Source organism: Pinus tabuliformis, chromosome 7 (assembly GCF_031772625.1).
Source record: "Pinus tabuliformis cultivar Carrire ecotype Pingquan chromosome 7, CPIR1, whole genome shotgun sequence".
Lineage (NCBI taxonomy): Eukaryota > Viridiplantae > Streptophyta > Pinopsida > Pinales > Pinaceae > Pinus > Pinus tabuliformis.
The window spans coordinates 1,610,839,901-1,610,850,690 of NC_142293.1; positions in this window are offsets into that span (position 1 = coordinate 1,610,839,901).

The following is a 10,790-nucleotide window of genomic DNA, read 5'->3' on the forward strand; positions in this document are numbered from 1 at the left end:
ACTTCATGAACCTGAATGGGGCACATCAAGAGTTGATAAGGTTGGAGACTTGAGGATGGCACATTGCAGATGATGGAGAGGACTTCATGGACCTGAATGGGGCACATCGAGAGTCGGTTTGAGGAGATGTTCTCTTCACTTGGAGGAGACACACATATGGGCAACATGTTGCAGATGAGATGGATGGAGTTTCCATGGACCTTAGCATGGATTATGGAGATACATACTTTGGTATGGTGAGCTTGGTGGCAGCGGTCACTAGGCTGGGACATAGTGGAGAAACAGTCTCTACATATGTTGCAAGGATGTTTTCCTTGTGTAGAAAGGTCGACATCGTGGAAGAATGATGATCTTGGTGGAGAGCTACCAGGATGATATGTTGTCGAGGACGACAACGATTTCAGGTGGAGGAGGATGTAAGCTCCTTGGTTACGGACGCGTTCGGGCGCCGGGCGAAGTAACCGTGCACGGGCGCACGGGCGGGCGCGAGCGCACGGGCGGGCGCGGGCGCGGGCGCAGGCGACCGCGGGCGGGTCTGCACGACTGGCGGGCGGGTCTGCACGATAGGCGGGCGAGGCTGCACGGCGGGCAGGCGAGGCTGCACGGCGGGCGGGTCTGCACGACAGGCGGGCGGGTCTGCACGACGGGCGGGTGAGCGCACACGGAAATTCGACTAAGTGTTGAACGAAAGGTTTATATGCAAAGTTAAAAGGATGTGAAGGCCGACTTGTTGAATGGAGACATGTGGCGTATGGGCATAATGGTGGGGTCGGCCATGGGGCTACACACCCCTTCATAAACCTACGTTAGAGTGTGTATAAATAAATGAACTTGGAGCTCATTTGTGACAAGCATCTTCGCTCATCTCTCATACGCATAGGGGTAAAACAGCAGGGGTAAAGGTAGACTACGCATACCTCATGCGTAGTGCTACTAAAGGTGCAGTTTTGACTTAAGTGCGGTTTGGGTGAAGGCAAGCGTGCCGAGGTGGGAGTTGTGTGCGGTTTTATGCAGGATTTGGTGGGAAGGTCGAGTGGCTCGGGTGAGCACTCCTTCTTATGCAAAGGTGCATAAAATGTTGTAAAAGGCAGGTGGCCTGTCTTTTGTAAAAATTGGTTAAGTGTGAGACTTGGTTCGGCCAAGACACACTTGTTGTAAATTCTGATATTCTTGATATAATAAAATTGTTGGGCAGACTTTCTGGGAGTTGCCCCTCCCTTTGTACTTGATTATTGTTGATGTTATCGGTTTACTATTCATGGTTAATAATTGAGAATGGTATTCACTAAAGTATAAAGGATGAAGCTTTATTCAGTTGTAAAAACATAAGTTAAGTATGTTCATGTTGAAGTAGGCGTAGTCCACGGGTGTTAGTATTGATAAAAGGAAAGCACTCGGTGGTGCCGCACCTCACTACAAGCGGTTGGAAGATCACCGCAGGTGTAGGGGCGTGACAGTATTCTATATTACAATACTAGAGAACCCCATTTGATTTATTAAAAGATTATGTTCCATCTTAGTGGTGATCATCCCTAGCATATTGTTTTAGTTTTTCAAGTTTGTAAATTCATGCATTAGGTATTTCTTTTTTTATGTTGGGTAACTATAAAGGACACTCTTTATTTAATTTTAAAATGTCTATTTGCAATAGTTACCTGAGAGGGAGTAATGTCACTAAACATTAAAGGTAAGTGGCAACACAGATTGATTGAGGGATCTCTATTTTCTTGGTTCGTAACACATAAGCAACACTCCACATTACCATTTTATATATTCTGGGTGTGTGGAGATGCAGAAACAAAAAGCTTTCTGGACAACAAGAACTAGACATTAGGACAATAATAATTAAGATTGTCGCATACTTCGGGGATATTGGACCAATTATCAGAAAAGGCCATAGAGGTACCATCAAGTATACCGATATTTGGAGTGAACTCCCAATTGGTTTCTTCGATGGGGCGTGTCTACATACGAAATGTGGATACGGGGTGTATATTATAATGGAAGCTAGTACGTTTTATCAGTTTTGGTGGGAAGGAGGAAGAGACACAAATAGTCGGGCATAATTTATTGCACTATGGGGGACATTTCTATTTGCAAAATGGTTGGTTATTCAGACTATAAAGATTTTTGGCGACTCAAAAAGTGTCATAGAATGGGTACACGGATCCTCTCAATTTAATCATTTCATTATTTCTGCATGGATTAGGCGTATCTGGATTCTGGAGCAGACCTTTCGTCAGAATAAATATAGGCACGTGTACCATGAACAAAATGGGGTTGCAGACATGTTATGGAAAAGGGGAATTGCAGGAGAAACAAGATTGATTCACTTTCATGCTTATAAGCAGGGTTCAATAATAAATGAAGGAACTATAGAGATCCTATAGCATAGAAATTTTGTATATGCGGTTCTTATTGAGGCTAGGACAAAGATACTTCAATCAGAGGGGGTATACTCATAAATTTTCAAAGTGGAATCACAGGTAGATATCAGGTATATGATAGGTAAGTAGAATTTTGCATTAAGTTTTAATTAAGTACAATGATAAATATGTGACATAAATGGTTTTTTTTAGAAGTAAATCAGAAACAAGCTATTATAATCACCTTTATTATTGAAATATGATGTTTTTTCTCAACTGAAAAAATAAAATAAAATATCATGCATTATATCTGCAACAACAAACCCATGCGTTATCCATGCAATGATGACTTTCTATTGTTTAAGCGATTAAAAAACCCAAGGGTTTCATTCAATTATTTGAACCCCCTGTTATTTCTTCCTCCAAACCTTATCAAATTCATCCTCGATCACTCCCTGCGAATTGGAAGGAAAAATAATTTAATATTTTCGAATTCAACCCCTATTGCTCCCTTATCTCTAGGAAATTGAAAGGGATAATTATGTATTATTGTCGCGACACCAAAGTTAGAGGTTGGAAGAGATCACATGCCTTCCAGTTGTTGAAATATGGGAAAGCCAATCTAATAAAAGTATCATAAAACCATGAGCGGCCCTTTACGCTCTTTATATTCAATCAGATACAAAGCTGCAAAGTCCCATCATATGAATTTAGGGAGATAACCACAACCATTTTTGTGCCCAGGTATCCAAGGCAACATAAAAAACACACCTGAAAATTGGAGTTCAGGCATGTAATTGATATAAAAATAGAATTAATATTATATAAGTACTTTTTATTAATGAGATAATGTCACAATATAAATATATGAATTCTTTTTCAAGATATGTTTTTATTATTTGAGTAAATATTTAAACTACACACCTATATAGGAAGTTACTTAATCAAGAATAACTTTCAACTCAACTTATCTCCTATCCCCACTTTCTCTGATGTTTCTTCTATTCCCCTCTCCTCTTTTGATACTATTGGTTTCCAAAATGTAACCATCAAAACAAAGATTCAATAAAAGAAAGCACCGACCAGGGACGAAGCCCCTCTTGATGCTATCAATGGGGATTTATGTCTCCCCCTTCTTTCCAAGAGAGAGATCGTTCCAGGGCACTTAGGGCACAACTACCCTCATTGATATTTTCTTAATGATCATTTTATCTCTTAACATTAGAGGGGTGGGGCTATCCTCTAAATTTAGATCCTTGAGAAGGCTAGTGCAAAAGTACAGACAAACTATCGTTCTTCTTCAAGAGACAATGGTTCTGGGGGACAAAGCTCGAGAAGCATTCGAACTCTTGTGTCCAAGTTGGAATTACTGTTCCATAAACTCCTATGGTTTGTCCGGAGGTCTTCTCTCTATTTAGGACCCAAAAGTTGCCTTTTTTCAGGCATTTTCCTCTTCAATCGGTATCATGTTGGAGGGGTTGGTTAAAGGTTTTCCGCATTGGATCAATCTTGTTAACTGCTATGGTCCATATGGGGATAGAAAATAATTATGGGATATGTTCCAAGTGAGTGGTTTTCTCTTAGAGCCCTATCTCGTTTTTTCCAAGGATATTAATTTTACTATCTCTAATAGAGAATCATGGGGTCCTCAAGCTTGCTCCGACCCTATGACCTCTTATTTTCCAGAGACGCTGATCTACAACTACCTCGAGGATGCAACCCCACTTCCATTAGCCCCCACTTGGAGGAATGGAAGGAGTGGTGAAGAAGGGATTGAAAAACAACTGGATAGGTTCCTTCTAGGTAATCAACTCACAATTAATATGGGGATATTCAGATCTTGGATTTTGCATGATAATATTTCAGATCACCTCCCTATAATTCTTGAATTTGACTCTGATAACCATTTTCACTACTTACCCTTCAAGTTTAATAATTCTTGATTTGATCTTGAATCTTTCTAAGAGCTGGCAAAGCGGGCTTGGCATTTTAGTTCAGCTGGTCCTAATCTCTCTCCTATTGAGTCTGTGGTTCATAAAATTTTAAATCGCAAAAATTTTGGGTTCATAAAATTTTAAATCGCAACTACCTCCGGATGCAACCCCACTTCCATTAGCCCCCACTTGGAGGAATGGAAGGAGTGGTGAAGAAGGGATTGGAAAACGACTAGATGGGTTCCTTCTAGCTGATCAACTCGCAATTAATATGGGGATATTCAGATTTTGGATTTTGCATGATAATATTTCGGATCACCTCCCTATAATTCTTGAATTTGACTTTGATAACCATTTTCACTACTTCCCCTTCAAGTTTAATAATTCTTGATTCGATCTTGAATCTTTCTAAGAGCTGGTGAAGTGGGCTTGGCATTTTAGTTCAGCTGGTCCTAATCTCTCTCCTATGGAGTCTGTGGTTCATATAATAGAGATATCAGGGAAATGATAGGTAAATATAATTTTGTATTAAGTTTTAATTAAGTACAATGATAAATATGTGACATAAATGGATTTTTTTAGAAGTAAATCAAAAACAAGCTATTGTAATCACCTTTATTCTTGAAATATGATGTTTTTTCTCGACTGAAAAAATAAAATAAAAGATCATGCATTATATCTGCAACAACGAACCCATGTGTTATCCATGCAACGACGAATTTCTATTGTTTAAGCGATTAAAAAACCCAAATGTTTCATTCAATTATTTGAACCCCGTGTTATTTCTTCCCCCAAACCTTATCAAATTCATCCTCGATCACTCCATAGGAATTGGAAGGAAAAATAATTCAATATTTTCGAATTCAACCCCTATCTACAACTACCACTCCATCTACCTCGAGGATGCAACCCCACTTCCATTAGCCCCCACTTGGAGGAATGGAAGGGGTGGTGAAGAAGGGATTGGAAAATGACTGGATAGGTTCCTTCTAGCTAATAAACTCGCAATTAATATGGGGATATTCAGATCTTGTATTTTGCATGATAATATTTCAGATCACTGAAAAAATAAAATAAAAGATCATGCATTATATCTGGAACAACGAACCCATGCGTTATCCATGCAACGATAACTTTTCTATTGTTTAGGCGATTAAAAAACCCAAAGGTTTCATTCAATTATTTGAACCCCGTGTTATTTCTTCCTCTAAACCTTATCATATTCAGTGTCGATCACTCCCTGAGAATTGGAAGGAAAAATAATCTAATATTTTCGAATTCAACCCCTACACTCCCTTATCTCTAGGAAATTGAAAGGGATAATTATGTATTATTGTTGCGACACCAAATTTAGAGGTTGGAAAAGATCACATGCCTTCCTGTTGTTGAAATATGGGAAAATCAATTTAATGAAGGTATCATAAAACCTTGAGCGTCCCCTTACGCTCTTAATATTCAATCAGATAGAAAGCTGAAAAGTCCCATCATATGAATTTAGCGAGATAACCACAACCATTTTTGTGTCCAAGTATCCAAGACAACATAAAAAACACACCTGAAAATTGGTGTTCGGGTAGGTAATTGATATAAAAATACAATTAATATTTTATAAGTACATTTTATTAATGACATAATGTCACAATGTAAATATATGAATTCTTTTTCAAGATATGTCTTTATTAGTTGAGTAAATCTTTAAACTACACACGAATATAGGAAGTTCCTTAATCAAGAATAACTTTCAAATCAACTTATCTCCTATCCCCACTTTCTCTGAGGTTTCTTCTATTCCCCTCTCCTCTTTTGATACTATTGGTTTCCAAAATGTAACCATCAAAACAAAGATTCAAAAAAAGAAAGCACCAACCAGGGACGGAGCCCCTCTTGATGCTACCAATGGGGGTCTATTTCTCCCCCTTCTTTCCGAGAGAGAGATCCTTTCCAGGGCACTTAGAGCACAAATGCCCTCATTGATATTTTCTTAATGATCGTTTTATCTCTTAACATTAGAGGGGTGGGGTTGTCCTCTAAATTTAGATCCTTGAGAAGGCTGGTGCAAAAGTACAAACAAATTATCATTCTTCTTCAAGAGACAATGGTTCTGGGGGACAAAGCTTGAGAAGCATTCAAATTCTTGTGTCTGAGTTGGAATTCCTATTCCATGGACTCCTATGGTTTGTCCAGAGGTCTTCTCTCTATTTGGGACCCATAAGTTGCCTCTTTTCAGGCATTTTCCTCTTTTATCAGTATCATTTTGGAGGGGTCAGTTAAAGCTTTTTCGCTTTGGATCAAGCCTTTTAACTACTGTGGTCCATATGGGGATAAAAACTAATTATGGGATATGGTCCAAGCGAGTGGTTTTCTCTTAGAGCCCTATCTCATTTTTTCCAAGGATATTAATTTTACTCTCTAATAGAGAATCATGGGGTCCTCGAGCTCACTCTGACCCTATGACCTCTTATTTTCTAGAGATGTTTATCTACAACTACCTCAAGGGTGAAACCCCACTTCCATTAGCCCCCACTTGGAGGAATGGAAGGAGTGGTGAAGAAGGGATTGGAAAATGACCAGATAGGCTCCTTCTAGCTGATCATCTTGCAATTAAGATGGGGATATTCAAATCATGGATTTTTCATGATAATATTTCAAATCACCTGCCTATAATTCTTGAATTTGACTTTGATAACCATTTTCAATACTTCCCCTTCAAGTTTAAATATTCTTCATTGGATCTTGAATCTTTCTAAGAGCTGGTGAAGCGGGCTTGGAATTTTAGTTCAGCTGGTCCTAATCTCTCTCCTATGGAGTCTGTGGTTCATAAAATTTTAAATCGCAAAAATTTTGTGGTGGAATGGGAGAAGAAAAGGAAAAAGGAGCAAAGGGAGGAGTTGATGATCTTGGAAGTTGAATACGAAGAAATCTATCAAGATTTCCTTGACTATAGTTTTCCAGTTGAAACTTTCCTGCGAATGTCCTCTATAGAAGTCAGAAAGTTGCAAATTTTAAAGATGAAGGAAGAGGCTTGGAGATAAGAAAGTATGGCTACCTAGATAAAGAGTGGGGATGACAATACAATTTTTTTTCATAAGTATGCAAATCATAGAATACATTTTAATTCTATTTGGGAGTTGTACTTGGAGGATGGTAAGATCACCACTTCTCATTAGGTTCTTAAAGTAGTTCTTTCCACTCATTTTTCCTCTCTTTTTTATGATCCAGGTTCCACCCCTATTATCTCTCAGCTTGATATCATTCATAAAGTGCCCAGACTTTTTAGTTCTGAGGAGACAGTTAGAATTGGTTACCCGATTTCCCTTGAAGAAATAAAAGAGGCGTTGATTCATTTTTTCAAGATAAGAGCCAGGGCCCGATGGTTGGACAATTGAACTCTTCCTCTTCCTTTTTGACTTCATGGGACCTGATCTCTGTGATATAGTAGAGGAATCTAGAAGATTAGGGAGAGTATCTAGAGTTATTAATTCTACTTTCGTAGCTCTGATTCCTAAATGCTTGAAGGCTACAACCTTATCATATTTCAGGCCCATCTCCTTATGTAACTTGATTTACAAGCTCATATCCAAAATTATCTCCAATAGGATCAATCCCTCCCTTGGAGAGAAAATCTCCTCTAACCAATTTGCTTTCCTGAGAAATAGGAAGATCAATGATGCTATTGGTATCACTCTAGAAGTCCTCCATTCAATTAAGTCAAAAATATTCAAGCTTTAGTTCTTAAGTTGGATCTGAGTAAGGCTTTCGACAAAGTAAGTTGAACTTTTCTTGCATTAATCCTTCTTCAAATTGGTTTGGGATTGGAGGTTATCAACTGGATTATGGGTTGCGTTTCTTCAACAAAATTTTCAGTTCTGATCAACGGTTGTCCTTCAAATAACTTTTCTAGCTCAAGAGGACTAAGACAAGGATGTCCCCTGTCTCCCTTGATTTTTTGCTAGTGATGGAAGGTTTGAGCCTGTTACTACTAGAAGAAAATAGAAAAGGTAACATCAAAGGAATTAAGAGCTCTTCTAATTATTTTATCTCCCACTTATTGTTTGTGGATGATGCCCTAATGTTGGAAGTTGGTTCTGTGTTGGGAACAACATGATTTTTCCAAGGTATTCAGTTTCTTTTGGAGGCCTCAGTTATGGAAATTAGTGCTCAAAAATATGCATTCTATCACAACTCAATCAGTGAGGATATTCTTTCCTCCGTCGAGTCTTTTCTTCCTTACGATATGGACTCCATAGACTCTGGATTCAAACACCTTGGCTTCTTTCTGAAGCCAAATGTATACCTTTTAGATGAAGAGAAGTGGCTCCTCAAGAAATTTGTTATGCAACCATCTCACAAGATAGAAGAATAGATAGATCAATGACTTCAAAATCAACCTCTTCGAGGGGGCAACCTAATTTACATTACACAAATGAACAAATCCTTGGATGATAAAAATGACAAGACCTCCTTTCTATATATAGAAGTCTAAGGGGTCACAATGTAATCAGAGCCGACATAACAATAATAATGTAAGGGCACAACAATAACAATAAGGGGCTACAATGAAAATAATAATAGGGGAATACACTAGTATTATAGGGACCTAACATGCCCCTTTCATTCAAAAAAGTGTTTTCCTCAATGCTTGAGTAGTTCTAGATGCTTTTGTATAAAATTATTATCCTACCATGTAGAATCTTAAGCGGGTAAGTTCTTCCACTTGATGAGATACTCTGAAATTGATCGATTTCATAGATGTTGAGTTCTTGTTTCAGTGACTGCTTCAGGTTTCAATATGATTATTCCTTCCTCGTCAAGTTGTGGCAATATTGTTTGAAATGGGAGTTTGGCACCTATAACCTTCTTTAAGCATGAAACATGGAAAGCTGGGTGCACTCAAGAAGATGCAAGAAGTTCCAATTTGTATGCCATTGTACCAATATTTTGCAAAACCTTCTATGGACCATAATACTTTGGTGATAATTTATTATCCTTCTTAGCCTGCTTGATGGACGTGTTTTTATGGTTGCAATCATAGAAAACAAGTTATAGCGAAAATGCCACAATGACTTGTTTGAAGCAGCAAAACCCTAGAATCCAAAGCTTTGATATCAAATGTTATGCAACCAACTCACAAAATAGAAGAAAAGATAGATCAATGACTTCAAAATCAGCCTCTTCGAGGGGGGAACCTTCTTTACGTTACACAAATGAACGATTCTTGGATGATACAAATGAGAAGACCTCCTTTCAAAACTTCCATGTCTTTCTTCAAAGAGTTGATTGCATTTGATTCACTAACGACATAATTGAATATCACCTATTCTAGGAAGTTCAGGAAACTATTATTTTTTCGTTTGCTATTGATACTTACAGCTTGTAAGATAGTCTCTACTTTTTTTTTATTCTCCTTGAATAACACAAAAGTTACATTTTTCATTGAAAAAAAAAACATCCATCAACTTCCTTAAGATTATGAACAAACTCCTTTACTTAGAAAGCATCATACTCATTTACTTAGAAAGCATCACACTTAAGACAAGTAACACTTAAAACTTTCTGACCCCCTTAAGGACAACTTGTCTTATTCTTGATCACCAAAATCTAGCTATCACGTAATCAAAATATTGATGTCCATATTAAAAAAACCATATTTATATATTATATGTTTATGGAAAGACATAACTTTATTTATATATTGTTATTTTAAAGATAATTAATCATAATTATAATGATAGGTTTTATTAGTTGATATTTGGGATTTATTACTTTTATTTAAATAATAAAACCTAAAAGAATTAGGTTTTATTTATTGTTAACTTTAAATTATAATTACTTCAATTTTCAAAATATAATATTTTAATATTTTAGATTTATAAAAATTATGTTAAATAAAACTAACGTATTAAACATATTGAGTCAGCGTATGTTATTCGATAGCTTTCCCATGCATCGAGCGACACTTTCGTTAACGTTGACAAGACCAGCAAAAATATTAATGGGTGCCAGTAAGGTAACACATGTATCCCAGAAAATTTAATTCGTGACAGGTATCTCTTCTTCAGACGGGTCGGAGAAAATGGTATATGTGACATAGATATATAACGTTCTTTTACCATATTTAGTTCATATATAACGTAACAGGCGGGTCAGGAAAATCGTGTTTCTGACGCATATCACTATTACATATACTTATTCGAAGTTTATTTTTTATTTAAAATAAATTAATGTATTACGCAGGCGTTCCATGTGGTTGGTTTTTTTTTGTTAATATCGAATGTGCGTTTTGTGAAGGTTTTTATAAAAAAAATAATTTAATTTAAAATTTTTATCTGCAAACACATATTACAGAAAATTAAAATCTGCACATGAACTCAACAACCTGAATTTATAATTTATAGAAATTGTAGAACTATATGTAACATTAAAGATTAAATAGGAGCTCTCGACTTACGTTGTTCTTTAAACGTCTGCCTCAACCATCTGGAGTACCATT